The 10002-nt window shown below is 46.8% G+C and overlaps 35 non-coding genes and 15 pseudogenes across 35 annotated transcripts; all 50 read left to right on the top strand.

The window, feature by feature from the left end:
- Positions 1–64: 64 nt before the first annotated feature.
- On the top strand, positions 65–183 carry LOC144418372 (5S ribosomal RNA). Its single transcript, XR_013473451.1, has one exon. It is a non-coding gene; the product is annotated as a 5S ribosomal RNA (ribosomal RNA).
- Positions 184–264: 81 nt separating this feature from the next.
- Positions 265–383, top strand: LOC144418063 (5S ribosomal RNA). Its single transcript, XR_013473415.1, has one exon. It is a non-coding gene; the product is annotated as a 5S ribosomal RNA (ribosomal RNA).
- An 81-nt stretch (positions 384–464) lies between these two features.
- LOC144411971 (5S ribosomal RNA) lies at positions 465–583 on the top strand. The gene has a single exon (XR_013469027.1). It is a non-coding gene; the product is annotated as a 5S ribosomal RNA (ribosomal RNA).
- An 81-nt stretch (positions 584–664) lies between these two features.
- On the top strand, positions 665–783 carry LOC144418074 (5S ribosomal RNA). The gene has a single exon (XR_013473416.1). It is a non-coding gene; the product is annotated as a 5S ribosomal RNA (ribosomal RNA).
- An 81-nt stretch (positions 784–864) lies between these two features.
- Positions 865–983, top strand: LOC144416743 (5S ribosomal RNA). Its single transcript, XR_013472636.1, has one exon. It is a non-coding gene; the product is annotated as a 5S ribosomal RNA (ribosomal RNA).
- An 81-nt stretch (positions 984–1064) lies between these two features.
- LOC144412987 (5S ribosomal RNA) lies at positions 1065–1183 on the top strand (annotated as a pseudogene).
- Positions 1184–1264: 81 nt separating this feature from the next.
- LOC144418020 (5S ribosomal RNA) lies at positions 1265–1383 on the top strand (annotated as a pseudogene).
- An 81-nt stretch (positions 1384–1464) lies between these two features.
- Positions 1465–1583, top strand: LOC144412160 (5S ribosomal RNA; annotated as a pseudogene).
- Positions 1584–1663: 80 nt separating this feature from the next.
- Positions 1664–1782, top strand: LOC144418086 (5S ribosomal RNA). The gene has a single exon (XR_013473417.1). It is a non-coding gene; the product is annotated as a 5S ribosomal RNA (ribosomal RNA).
- Positions 1783–1863: 81 nt separating this feature from the next.
- LOC144414298 (5S ribosomal RNA) lies at positions 1864–1982 on the top strand. Its single transcript, XR_013470187.1, has one exon. It is a non-coding gene; the product is annotated as a 5S ribosomal RNA (ribosomal RNA).
- An 81-nt stretch (positions 1983–2063) lies between these two features.
- Positions 2064–2172, top strand: LOC144412600 (5S ribosomal RNA; annotated as a pseudogene).
- Positions 2173–2253: 81 nt separating this feature from the next.
- Positions 2254–2372, top strand: LOC144412800 (5S ribosomal RNA; annotated as a pseudogene).
- Positions 2373–2453: 81 nt separating this feature from the next.
- LOC144418097 (5S ribosomal RNA) lies at positions 2454–2572 on the top strand. The gene has a single exon (XR_013473419.1). It is a non-coding gene; the product is annotated as a 5S ribosomal RNA (ribosomal RNA).
- Positions 2573–2653: 81 nt separating this feature from the next.
- LOC144415453 (5S ribosomal RNA) lies at positions 2654–2772 on the top strand. Its single transcript, XR_013471345.1, has one exon. It is a non-coding gene; the product is annotated as a 5S ribosomal RNA (ribosomal RNA).
- Positions 2773–2853: 81 nt separating this feature from the next.
- LOC144418108 (5S ribosomal RNA) lies at positions 2854–2972 on the top strand. The gene has a single exon (XR_013473420.1). It is a non-coding gene; the product is annotated as a 5S ribosomal RNA (ribosomal RNA).
- An 81-nt stretch (positions 2973–3053) lies between these two features.
- Positions 3054–3172, top strand: LOC144414673 (5S ribosomal RNA). Its single transcript, XR_013470563.1, has one exon. It is a non-coding gene; the product is annotated as a 5S ribosomal RNA (ribosomal RNA).
- An 86-nt stretch (positions 3173–3258) lies between these two features.
- On the top strand, positions 3259–3377 carry LOC144414519 (5S ribosomal RNA). Its single transcript, XR_013470409.1, has one exon. It is a non-coding gene; the product is annotated as a 5S ribosomal RNA (ribosomal RNA).
- An 81-nt stretch (positions 3378–3458) lies between these two features.
- Positions 3459–3577, top strand: LOC144418119 (5S ribosomal RNA). Its single transcript, XR_013473421.1, has one exon. It is a non-coding gene; the product is annotated as a 5S ribosomal RNA (ribosomal RNA).
- Positions 3578–3658: 81 nt separating this feature from the next.
- Positions 3659–3777, top strand: LOC144418130 (5S ribosomal RNA). Its single transcript, XR_013473422.1, has one exon. It is a non-coding gene; the product is annotated as a 5S ribosomal RNA (ribosomal RNA).
- An 81-nt stretch (positions 3778–3858) lies between these two features.
- LOC144416794 (5S ribosomal RNA) lies at positions 3859–3977 on the top strand. The gene has a single exon (XR_013472687.1). It is a non-coding gene; the product is annotated as a 5S ribosomal RNA (ribosomal RNA).
- An 81-nt stretch (positions 3978–4058) lies between these two features.
- On the top strand, positions 4059–4177 carry LOC144413086 (5S ribosomal RNA; annotated as a pseudogene).
- Positions 4178–4249: 72 nt separating this feature from the next.
- LOC144415752 (5S ribosomal RNA) lies at positions 4250–4368 on the top strand. Its single transcript, XR_013471645.1, has one exon. It is a non-coding gene; the product is annotated as a 5S ribosomal RNA (ribosomal RNA).
- Positions 4369–4449: 81 nt separating this feature from the next.
- On the top strand, positions 4450–4558 carry LOC144411919 (5S ribosomal RNA; annotated as a pseudogene).
- Positions 4559–4639: 81 nt separating this feature from the next.
- On the top strand, positions 4640–4758 carry LOC144412030 (5S ribosomal RNA; annotated as a pseudogene).
- An 81-nt stretch (positions 4759–4839) lies between these two features.
- On the top strand, positions 4840–4958 carry LOC144418141 (5S ribosomal RNA). The gene has a single exon (XR_013473423.1). It is a non-coding gene; the product is annotated as a 5S ribosomal RNA (ribosomal RNA).
- Positions 4959–5039: 81 nt separating this feature from the next.
- LOC144414616 (5S ribosomal RNA) lies at positions 5040–5158 on the top strand. Its single transcript, XR_013470505.1, has one exon. It is a non-coding gene; the product is annotated as a 5S ribosomal RNA (ribosomal RNA).
- An 85-nt stretch (positions 5159–5243) lies between these two features.
- Positions 5244–5362, top strand: LOC144415233 (5S ribosomal RNA). The gene has a single exon (XR_013471125.1). It is a non-coding gene; the product is annotated as a 5S ribosomal RNA (ribosomal RNA).
- Positions 5363–5443: 81 nt separating this feature from the next.
- Positions 5444–5562, top strand: LOC144418153 (5S ribosomal RNA). The gene has a single exon (XR_013473425.1). It is a non-coding gene; the product is annotated as a 5S ribosomal RNA (ribosomal RNA).
- Positions 5563–5643: 81 nt separating this feature from the next.
- On the top strand, positions 5644–5762 carry LOC144412082 (5S ribosomal RNA). Its single transcript, XR_013469038.1, has one exon. It is a non-coding gene; the product is annotated as a 5S ribosomal RNA (ribosomal RNA).
- Positions 5763–5843: 81 nt separating this feature from the next.
- Positions 5844–5962, top strand: LOC144418164 (5S ribosomal RNA). The gene has a single exon (XR_013473426.1). It is a non-coding gene; the product is annotated as a 5S ribosomal RNA (ribosomal RNA).
- Positions 5963–6043: 81 nt separating this feature from the next.
- Positions 6044–6162, top strand: LOC144418175 (5S ribosomal RNA). The gene has a single exon (XR_013473427.1). It is a non-coding gene; the product is annotated as a 5S ribosomal RNA (ribosomal RNA).
- An 81-nt stretch (positions 6163–6243) lies between these two features.
- LOC144412134 (5S ribosomal RNA) lies at positions 6244–6362 on the top strand (annotated as a pseudogene).
- Positions 6363–6443: 81 nt separating this feature from the next.
- Positions 6444–6562, top strand: LOC144417126 (5S ribosomal RNA). The gene has a single exon (XR_013473019.1). It is a non-coding gene; the product is annotated as a 5S ribosomal RNA (ribosomal RNA).
- An 81-nt stretch (positions 6563–6643) lies between these two features.
- Positions 6644–6752, top strand: LOC144412988 (5S ribosomal RNA; annotated as a pseudogene).
- Positions 6753–6833: 81 nt separating this feature from the next.
- LOC144412031 (5S ribosomal RNA) lies at positions 6834–6952 on the top strand (annotated as a pseudogene).
- An 81-nt stretch (positions 6953–7033) lies between these two features.
- Positions 7034–7152, top strand: LOC144415505 (5S ribosomal RNA). The gene has a single exon (XR_013471396.1). It is a non-coding gene; the product is annotated as a 5S ribosomal RNA (ribosomal RNA).
- An 81-nt stretch (positions 7153–7233) lies between these two features.
- LOC144415454 (5S ribosomal RNA) lies at positions 7234–7352 on the top strand. The gene has a single exon (XR_013471346.1). It is a non-coding gene; the product is annotated as a 5S ribosomal RNA (ribosomal RNA).
- Positions 7353–7433: 81 nt separating this feature from the next.
- Positions 7434–7552, top strand: LOC144418186 (5S ribosomal RNA). Its single transcript, XR_013473428.1, has one exon. It is a non-coding gene; the product is annotated as a 5S ribosomal RNA (ribosomal RNA).
- Positions 7553–7633: 81 nt separating this feature from the next.
- Positions 7634–7752, top strand: LOC144416696 (5S ribosomal RNA). The gene has a single exon (XR_013472589.1). It is a non-coding gene; the product is annotated as a 5S ribosomal RNA (ribosomal RNA).
- Positions 7753–7833: 81 nt separating this feature from the next.
- On the top strand, positions 7834–7952 carry LOC144418197 (5S ribosomal RNA). Its single transcript, XR_013473429.1, has one exon. It is a non-coding gene; the product is annotated as a 5S ribosomal RNA (ribosomal RNA).
- Positions 7953–8033: 81 nt separating this feature from the next.
- On the top strand, positions 8034–8152 carry LOC144414435 (5S ribosomal RNA). The gene has a single exon (XR_013470325.1). It is a non-coding gene; the product is annotated as a 5S ribosomal RNA (ribosomal RNA).
- Positions 8153–8233: 81 nt separating this feature from the next.
- LOC144418209 (5S ribosomal RNA) lies at positions 8234–8352 on the top strand. The gene has a single exon (XR_013473430.1). It is a non-coding gene; the product is annotated as a 5S ribosomal RNA (ribosomal RNA).
- An 81-nt stretch (positions 8353–8433) lies between these two features.
- Positions 8434–8552, top strand: LOC144418221 (5S ribosomal RNA). The gene has a single exon (XR_013473433.1). It is a non-coding gene; the product is annotated as a 5S ribosomal RNA (ribosomal RNA).
- An 81-nt stretch (positions 8553–8633) lies between these two features.
- On the top strand, positions 8634–8752 carry LOC144418232 (5S ribosomal RNA). The gene has a single exon (XR_013473434.1). It is a non-coding gene; the product is annotated as a 5S ribosomal RNA (ribosomal RNA).
- An 81-nt stretch (positions 8753–8833) lies between these two features.
- LOC144418243 (5S ribosomal RNA) lies at positions 8834–8952 on the top strand. Its single transcript, XR_013473435.1, has one exon. It is a non-coding gene; the product is annotated as a 5S ribosomal RNA (ribosomal RNA).
- Positions 8953–9033: 81 nt separating this feature from the next.
- LOC144411964 (5S ribosomal RNA) lies at positions 9034–9142 on the top strand (annotated as a pseudogene).
- Positions 9143–9223: 81 nt separating this feature from the next.
- On the top strand, positions 9224–9342 carry LOC144415372 (5S ribosomal RNA). The gene has a single exon (XR_013471264.1). It is a non-coding gene; the product is annotated as a 5S ribosomal RNA (ribosomal RNA).
- Positions 9343–9423: 81 nt separating this feature from the next.
- On the top strand, positions 9424–9541 carry LOC144412539 (5S ribosomal RNA; annotated as a pseudogene).
- Positions 9542–9622: 81 nt separating this feature from the next.
- LOC144411966 (5S ribosomal RNA) lies at positions 9623–9731 on the top strand (annotated as a pseudogene).
- Positions 9732–9812: 81 nt separating this feature from the next.
- On the top strand, positions 9813–9921 carry LOC144411967 (5S ribosomal RNA; annotated as a pseudogene).
- Positions 9922–10002: the final 81 nt, after the last annotated feature.

Raw genomic sequence — 10002 nt, forward strand, 5'->3', positions numbered from 1 at the left:
TCGATTTTGCTCTGTTTTCCAACAACTGCGAAATACAAATAGCCGAATAGACTACTACTTTATTGCCTACAACCATACCACATTGAATGCACCCGATCTCGTTCGATCTCGGAAGTTAAGCAATGTCGGGCTCGGTTAGTACTTGCATGGGTGACCGGCTGGGAATACCGAGTGTCGTAGGCTTTTCGTCGCCGTTTCATTCGATTTTGCTCTGTTTTCCAACAACTGCAAAATACAAATAGCCGAATAGACTACTACTTTATCGCCTACAACCATACCACGTTGAATGCACCCGATCTCGTTCGATCTCGGAAGTTAAGCAATGTCGGGCTCGGTTAGTACTTGCATGGGTGACCGGCTGGGAATACCGAGTGTCGTAGGCTTTTCGTCGCCGTTTCATTCGATTTTGCTCTGTTTTCCAACAACTGCGAAATACAAATAGCCGAATAGACTACTACTTTATTGCCTACAACCATACCACATTGAATGCACCCGATCTCGTTCGATCTCGGAAGTTAAGCAATGTCGGGCTCGGTTAGTACTTGCATGGGTGACCGGCTGGGAATACCGAGTGTCGTAGGCTTTTCGTCGCCGTTTCATTCGATTTTGCTCTGTTTTCCAACAACTGCGAAATACAAATAGACGGATAGACTACTACTTTATCGCCTACAACCATACCACGTTGAATGCACCCGATCTCGTTCGATCTCGGAAGTTAAGCAATGTCGGGCTCGGTTAGTACTTGCATGGGTGACCGGCTGGGAATACCGAGTGTCGTAGGCTTTTCGTCGCCGTTTCATTCGATTTTGCTCTGTTTTCCAACAACTGCGAAATACAAATAGCCGAATAGACTACTACTTTACCGCCTACAACCATACCACGTTGAATGCACCCGATCTCGTTCGATCTCGGAAGTTAAGCAATGTCGGGCTCGGTTAGCACTTGCATGGGTGACCGGCTGGGAATACCGAGTGTCGTAGGCTTTTTGTCGCCGTTTCATTCGATTTTGCTCTGTTTTCCAACAACTGCGAAATACAAATAGCCGAATAGACTACTACTTTATCGCCTACAACCATACCACGTTGAATGCACCCGTTATCTTTCGATCTTGGAAGTTAAGCAATGTCAGGCTCGGTTAGTACTTGCATGGGTGACCGGCTGGGAATACCGAGTGTCGTTGGCTTTTCGTCGCCGTTCCATTCGATTTTGCTCTGTTTTCCAACAACTGCGAAATACAAATAGCCGAATAGACTACTACTTTATCGCCTACAATCATACCACGTTGAATGCACCCGATCTCGTTCGATCTCGGAATTTAAGCAATGTCGGGATTGGTTAGTACTTGCATGGGTGACCGGCTGGGAATACCGAGTGTCGTAGGCTTTTCGTCGCCGTTTCATTCGATTTTGCTCTGTTTTCCAACAACTGCAAAATACAAATAGCCGAATAGACTACTACTTTATCGCCTACAACCATACCACGTTGAATGCACCCGATCTCGTTCGATCTCTGAAGTTAAGCAATGTCGGGCTCGGTTAGTACTTGCATGGGTGACCGGCTGGGAATACCGAGTGTCGTGTCTTTTCGTCGCCGTTTCATTCGATTTTGCTCTGTTTTCCAACAACTGCGAAATACAAATAGCCGAATAGACTACTACTTTATCGCCTACAACCATACCACGTTGAATGCACCCGATCTCGTTCGATCTCGGAAGTTAAGCAATGTCGGGCTCGGTTAGTACTTGCATGGGTGACCGGCTGGGAATACCGAGTGTCGTAGGCTTTTCGTCGCCGTTTCATTCGATTTTGCTCTGTTTTCCAACAACTGTGAAATACAAATAGCCGAATAGACTACTACTTTATCGCCTACAACCATACCACGTTGAATGCACCCGATCTCGTTCGATCTCGGAAGTTAAGCAATGTCGGGCTCGGTTAGTACTTGCATGGGTGACCTGCTGGGAATACCGAGTGTCGTAGGCTTTTCGTCGCCGTTTCATTCGATTTTGCTCTGTTTTCCAACAACTGCGAAATACAAATAGCCGAATAGACTACTACTTTATCGCTTACAACCATACCACGTTGAATGCACTCGATCTCGGAAGTTAAGCAATGTCGGGCTCGGTTAGTACTTGCATGGGTGACCGGCTGGGAATACCGAGTGTCGTAGGCTTTTTGTCGCCGTTTCATTCGATTTTGCTCTGTTTTCCAACAACTGCGAAATACAAATAGCCGAATAGACTACTACTTTATCGCCTACAACCATACCACGTTGAATGCACCCGTTATCTTTCGATCTTGGAAGTTAAGCAATGTCAGGCTCGGTTAGTACTTGCATGGGTGACCGGCTGGGAATACCGAGTGTCGTAGGCTTTTCGTCGCCGTTTCATTCGATTTTGCTCTGTTTTCCAACAACTGCGAAATACAAATAGCCGAATAGACTACTACTTTATCGCCTACAACCATACCACGTTGAATGCACCCGATCTCGTTCGATCTCGGAAGTTAAGCAATGTCGGGCTCGGTTAGTACTTGCATGGGTGACCGGCTGGGAATACCGAGTGTCGTAGGCTTTTCGTCGCCGTTTCATTCGATTTTGCTCTGTTTTCCAAAAACTGCGAAATACAAATAGCCGAATAGACTACTACTTTATTGCCTACAACCATACCACGTCGAATGCACCCGATCTCGTTCGATCTCGGAAGTTAAGCAATGTCGGGCTCGGTTAGTACTTGCATGGGTGACCGGCTGGGAATACCGAGTGTCGTAGGCTTTTCGTCGCCGCTTCATTCGATTTTGCTCTGTTTTCCAACAACTGCAAAATACAAATAGCCGAATACACTACTACTTTATCGCCTACAACCATACCACGTTGAATGCACCCGATCTCGTTCGATCTCGGAAGTTAAGCAATGTCGGGCTCGGTTAGTACTTGCATGGGTGACCGGCTGGGAATACCGAGTGTCGTAGGCTTTTCGTCGCCGTTTCATTCGATTTTGCTCTGTTTTCCAACAACTGCGAAATACAAATAGCCGAATAGACTACTACTTTATTGCCTACAACCATACCACGTTGAATGCACCCGATCTCGTTCGATCTCGGAAGTTAAGCAAAGTCGGGCTCGGTTAGTACTTGCATGGGTGACCGGCTGGGAATACCGAGTGTCGTAGGCTTTTTTTTCGTCGCCGTTCCATTCGTTTTTTCTCTGTTTTCTAACAACTGCAAAATACAAATAGCAGAACAGACTACTACTTTTATCGTCTACAACCATACCACGTTGAATGCACCCGATCTCGTTCGATCTCGGAAGTTAAGCAATGTCGGGCTTGGTTAGTACTTGCATGGGTGACCGGCTGGGAATACCGAGTGTCGTAGGCTTTTCGTCGCCGCTTCATTCGATTTTGCTCTGTTTTCCAACAACTGCAAAATACAAATAGCCGAATAGACTACTACTTTATCGCCTACAACCATACCACGTTGAATGCACCCGATCTCGTTCGATCTCGGAAGTTAAGCAATGTCGGGCTCGGTTAGTACTTGCATGGGTGACCGGCTGGGAATACCGAGTGTCGTAGGCTTTTCCTCGCCGTTTCATTCGATTTTGCTCTGTTTTCCAACAACTGCAAAATACAAATAGCCGAATAGACTACTACTTTATCGCCTACAACCATACCACGTTGAATGCACCCGATCTCGTTCGATCTCGGAAGTTAAGCAATGTCGGGCTCGGTTAGTACTTGCATGGGTGACCGGCTGGGAATACCGAGTGTCGTAGGCTTTTCGTCGCCGTTTCATTCGATTTTTCTCTGTTTTCCAACAACTGCGAAATACAAATAGCCGAATAGACTACTACTTTATCGCCTACAACCATACCACGTTGAATGCACCCGATCTCGTTCGATCTCGGAAGTTAAGCAATGTCGGGCTCGGTTAGTACTTGCATTGGTGACCGGCTGGGAATACCGAGTGTCGTAGGCTTTTTGTCGCCGTTTCACTCGATTTTGCTCTGTTTTCCAACAACTGCGAAATACAAATAGCCGAATACACTACTACTTTATCGCCTACAACCATACCACGTTGAATGCACCCGTTATCGTTCGATCTCGGAAGTTAAGCAATGTCGGGCTCGGTTAGTACTTGCATGGGTGACCGGCTGGGAATACCGAATGTCGTGTCGCCGTTTCATTCGATTTTGCTCTGTTTTCCAACAACTGCGAAATACAAATAACCGAATAGACTACTACTTTATCGCCTACAACCATACCACGTTGAATGCACCCGATCTCGTTCGATCTCGGAAGTTAAGCAATGTCAGGCTCGGTTAGTACTTGCATGGGTGACCTGCTGGGAATACCGAGTGTCGTAGGCTTTTCGTCGCCGTTTCATTCGATTTTGCTCTGTTTTTCAACAACTGCGAAATACAAATAGCCGAATAGACTACTACTTTATCGCCTACAACCATACCACGTTGAATGCACTCGATCTCGGAAGCTAAGCAATGTCGGGCTCGGTTAGTACTTGCATGGGTGACCGGCTGGGAATACCGAGTGTTGTAGGCTTTTTGTCGCCGTTTCATTCGATTTTGCTCTGTTTTCCAACAACTGCGAAATACAAATAGCCGAATAGACTACTACTTTATCGCCTACAACCATACCACGTTGAATGCACCCGTTATCGTTCGATCTCGGAAGTTAAGCAATGTCAGGCTCGGTTAGTACTTGCATGGGTGACCGGCTGGGAATACCGAGTGTCGTAGGCTTTTCGTCGCCGCTTCATTCGATTTTGCTCTGTTTTCCAACAACTGCGAAATACAAATAGCCGAATAGACTACTACTTTGTCGCCTACAACCATACCACGTTGAATGCACCCGATCTCGTTCGATCTCGGAAGTTAAGCAATGTCGGGCTCGGTTAGTACTTGCATGGGTGACCGGCTGGGAATACCGAGTGTCGTAGGCTTTTCGTCGCCGTTTCATTCGATTTTGCTCTGTTTTCCAACAACTGCGAAATACAAATAGCCGAATAGACTACTACTTTATTGCCTACAACCATACCACGTTGAATGCACCCGATCTCGTTCGATCTCGGAAGTTAAGCAATGTCGGGCTCGGTTAGTACTTGCATGGGTGACCGGCCGGGAATACCGAGTGTCGTAGGCTTTTTTTTCGTCGCCGTTCCATTCGTTTTTTCTCTGTTTTCTAACAACAGCAAAATACAAATAGCAGAACAGACTACTACTTTATCGACTACAACCATACCACGTTGAATGCACCCGATCTCGTTCGATCTCGGAAGTTAAGCAATGTCGGGCTCGGTTAGTACTTGCATGGGTGACCGGCTGGGAATACCGAGTGTCGTAGGCTTTTCGTCGCCGCTTCATTCGATTTTGCTCTGTTTTCCAACAACTGCAAAATACAAATAGCCGAATAGACTACTACTTTATCGCCTACAACCATACCACGTTGAATGCACCCGATCTCGTTCGATCTCGGAAGTTAAGCAATGTCGGGCTCGGTTAGTACTTGCATGGGTGACCGGCTGGGAATACCGAGTGTCGTAGGCTTTTCGTCGCCGTTTCATTCGATTTTGCTCTGTTTTCCAACAACTGCGAAATACAAATAGCCGAATAGACTACTACTTTATCGCCTACAACCATACCACATTGAATGCACCCGATCTCGTTCGATCTCGGAAGTTAAGCAATGTCGGGCTCGGTTAGTACTTGCATGGGTGACCGGCTGGGAATACCGAGTGTCGTAGGCTTTTCGTCGCCGTTTCATTCGATTTTGCTCTGTTTTCCAACAACTGCAAAATACAAATAGCCGGATAGACTACTACTTTATCGCCTACAACCATACCACGTTGAATGCACCCGATCTCGTTCGATCTCGGAAGTTAAGCAATGTCGGGCTCGGTTAGTACTTGCATGGGTGACCGGCTGGGAATACCGAGTGTCGTAGGCTTTTCGTCGCCGTTTCATTCGATTTTGCTCTGTTTTCCAACAACTGCGAAATACAAATAGCCGAATAGAGTACTACTTTATCGCCTACAACCATACCACGTTGAATGCACCCGATCTCGTTCGATCTCGGAAGTTAAGCAATGTCGGGCTCGGTTAGTACTTGCATGGGTGACCGGCTGGGAATACCGAGTGTCGTAGGCTTTTTGTCGCCGTTTCACTCGATTTTGCTCTGTTTTCCAACAACTGCGAAATACAAATAGCCGAATACACTACTACTTTATCGCCTACAACCATACCACGTTGAATGCACCCGTTATCGTTTGATCTCGGAAGTTAAGCAATGTCGGGCTCAGTTAGTACTTGCATGGGTGACCGGCTGGGAATACCGAGTGTCGTAGGCTTTTCGTCGCCGTTTCATTCGATTTTGCTCTGTTTTCCAACAACTGCGAAATACAAATAGCCGAATAGACTACCACTTTATCGCCTACAACCATTCCACGTTGAATGCACCCGATCTCGTTCGATCTCGGAAGTTAAGCAATGTCGGGCTCGGTTAGTACTTGCATGGGTGACCTGCTGGGAATACCGAGTGTCTTAGGCTTTTCGTCGCCGTTTCATTCGATTTTGCTCTGTTTTCCAACAACTGCGAAATACAAATAGCCGAATAGACTACTACTTTATCGCCTACAACCATACCACGTTGAATGCACTCAATCTCGGAAGTTAAGCAATGTCGGGCTCGGTTAGTACTTGCATGGGTGACCGGTTGGGAATACCGAGTGTCGTAGGCTTTTTGTCGCCGTTTCATTCGATTTTGCTCTGTTTTCCAACAACTGCGAAATACAAATAGCCGAATAGACTACTACTTTATCGCCTACAACCATACCACGTTGAATGCACCCGTTATCGTTCGATCTCGGAAGTTAAGCAATGTCAGGCTCGGTTAGTACTTGCATGGGTGACCGGCTGGGAATACCGAGTGTCGTAGGCTTTTCGTCGCCGTTTCATTCGATTTTGCTCTGTTTTCCAACAACTGCGAAATACAAATAGCCGAATAGACTACTACTTTATCGCCTACAACCATACCACGTTGAATGCACCCGATCTCGTTCGATCTCGGAAGGTAAGCAATGTCGGGCTCGGTTAGTACTTGCATGGGTGACCGGCTGGGAATACCGAGTGTCGTAGGCTTTTCGTCGCCGTTTCATTCGATTTTGCTCTGTTTTCCAACAACTGCGAAATACAAATAGCCGAATAGACTACTACTTTATCGCCTACAACCATACCACGTCGAATGCACCCGATCTCGTTCGATCTCGGAAGTTAAGCAATGTCGGGCTCGGTTAGTACTTGCATGGGTGACCGGCTGGGAATACCGAGTGTCGTAGGCTTTTCGTCGCCGTTTCATTCGATTTTGCTCTGTTTTCCAACAACTGCAAAATACAAATAGCCGAATAGACTACTACTTTATCGCCTACAACCATACCACGTTGAATGCACCCGATCTCGTTCGATCTCGGAAGTTAAGCAATGTCGGGCTCGGTTAGTACTTGCATGGGTGACCGGCTGGGAATACCGAGTGTCGTAGGCTTTTCGTCGCCGTTTCATTCGATTTTGCTCTGTTTTCCAACAACTGCAAAATACAAATAGCCGAATAGACTACTACTTTATCGCCTACAACCATACCACGTTGAATGCACCCGATCTCGTTCGATCTCGGAAGTTAAGCAATGTCGGGCTCGGTTAGTACTTGCATGGGTGACCGGCTGGGAATACCGATTGTCGTAGGCTTTTTGTCGCCGTTTCATTCGATTTTGCTCTGTTTTCCAACAACTGCGAAATACAAATAGCCGAATAGACTACTACTTTATCGCCTACAACCATACCACGTTGAATGCACCCGATCTCGTTCGATCTCGGAAGTTAAGCAATGTCGGGCTCGGTTAGTACTTGCATGGGTGACCGGCTGGGAATACCGAGTGTCGTAGGCTTTTCGTCGCCGTTTCATTCGATTTTGCTCTGTTTTCCAACAACTGCGAAATACAAATAGCCGAATAGACTACTACTTTATCGCCTACAACCATACCACGTTGAATGCACCCGATCTCGTTCGATCTCGGAAGTTAAGCAATGTCGGGCTCGGTTAGTACTTGCGTGGGTGACCGGCTGGGAATACCGAGTGTCGTAGGCTTTTCGTCGCCGTTTCATTCGATTTTGCTCTGTTTTCCAACAACTGCGAAATACAAATAGCCGAATAGACTACTACTTTATCGCCTACAACCATACCACGTTGAATGCACCCGATCTCGTTCGATCTCGGAAGTTAAGCAATGTCGGGCTCGGTTAGTACTTGCATGGGTGACCGGCTGGGAATACCGAGTGTCGTAGGCTTTTCGTCGCCGTTTCATTCGATTTTGCTCTGTTTTCCAACAACTGCGAAATACAAATAGCCGAATAGACTACTACTTTATCGCCTACAACCATACCACGTTGAATGCACCCGATCTCGTTCGATCTCGGAAGTTAAGCAATGTCGGGCTCGGTTAGTACTTGCATGGGTGACCGGCTGGGAATACCGAGTGTCGTAGGCTTTTCGTCGCCGTTTCATTCGATTTTGCTCTGTTTTCCAACAACTGCGAAATACAAATAGCCGAATAGACTACTACTTTATCGCCTACAACCATACCACGTTGAATGCACCCGATCTCGTTCGATCTCGGAAGTTAAGCAATGTCGGGCTCGGTTAGTACTTGCATGGGTGACCGGCTGGGAATACCGAGTGTCGTAGGCTTTTCGTCGCCGTTTCATTCGATTTTGCTCTGTTTTCCAACAACTGCAAAATACAAATAGCCGAATAGACTACTGTTTAATCGCCTACAACCATACCACGTTGAATGCACCCGATCTCGTTCGATCTCGGAAGTTAAGCAATGTCGGGCTCGGTTAGTACTTGCATGGGTGACCGGCTGGGAATACCGAGTGTCGTAGGCTTTTCGTCGCCGTTTCATTCGATTTTGCTCTGTTTTCCAACAACTGCGAAATACAAATAGCCGAATAAACTACTGCTTTACCGCCTACAACCATACCACGTTGAATGCACCCGATCTCGGAAGTTAAGCAATGTCGGGCTCGGTTAGTACTTGCATGGGTGACCGGCTGGGAATACCGAGTGTCGTAGGCTTTTCGTCGCCGTTTCATTCGATTTTGCTCTGTTTTCCAACAACTGCGAAATACAAATAGCCGAATAGACTACTACTTTATCGCCTACAACCATACCACGTTGAATGCACCCGATCTCGTTCGATCTCGAAAGTTAAGCAATGTCGGGCTCGGTTAGTACTTGCATGGGTGACCGGCTGGGAATACCGAGTGTCGTAGGCTTTTCGTCGACGTTTCGTTCGATTTTGCTCTGCTTTCCAACAACTGCGAAATACAAATAGCCGAATAGACTACTACTTTATCGCCTACAACCATACCACGTTGAATGCACCCGATCTCGTCGATCTCGGAAGTTAAGCAATGTCGGGTTCCGTTAGTACTTGCATGGGTGACCGGCTGGGAATACCGAGTGTCGTAAGCTTTTCGTCGTTGTTTCATTCGATTTTGCTGTGTTTTCTAACAACTGCGAAATACAAATAGCCGAATAGACTACTACTTTATCGCCTACAACCATACCACGTTGAATGCACCCGATCTCGGAAGTTAAGCAATGTCGGGCTCGGTTAGTACTTGCATGGGTGACCGGCTGGGAATACCGAGTGTCGTAGGCTTTTCGTCGCCGTTTTATTCGATTTTGCTCTGTTTTCCAACAACTGCGAAATACAAATAGCCGAATAAACTACTGCTTTACCGCCTACAACCATACCACGTTGAATGCACCCGATCTCGGAAGTTAAGCAATGTCGGGCTCGGTTAGTACTTGCATGGGTGACCGGCTGGGAATACCGAGTGTCGTAGGCTTTTTGTCGCCGTTTCATTCGATTTTGCTCTGTTTTCCAACAACTGCGAAATACAAATAGCCGAATAGACTACTACTTTATC

This window comes from Styela clava, chromosome 15 (genome assembly GCF_964204865.1).
Source record: "Styela clava chromosome 15, kaStyClav1.hap1.2, whole genome shotgun sequence".
Lineage (NCBI taxonomy): Eukaryota > Metazoa > Chordata > Ascidiacea > Stolidobranchia > Styelidae > Styela > Styela clava.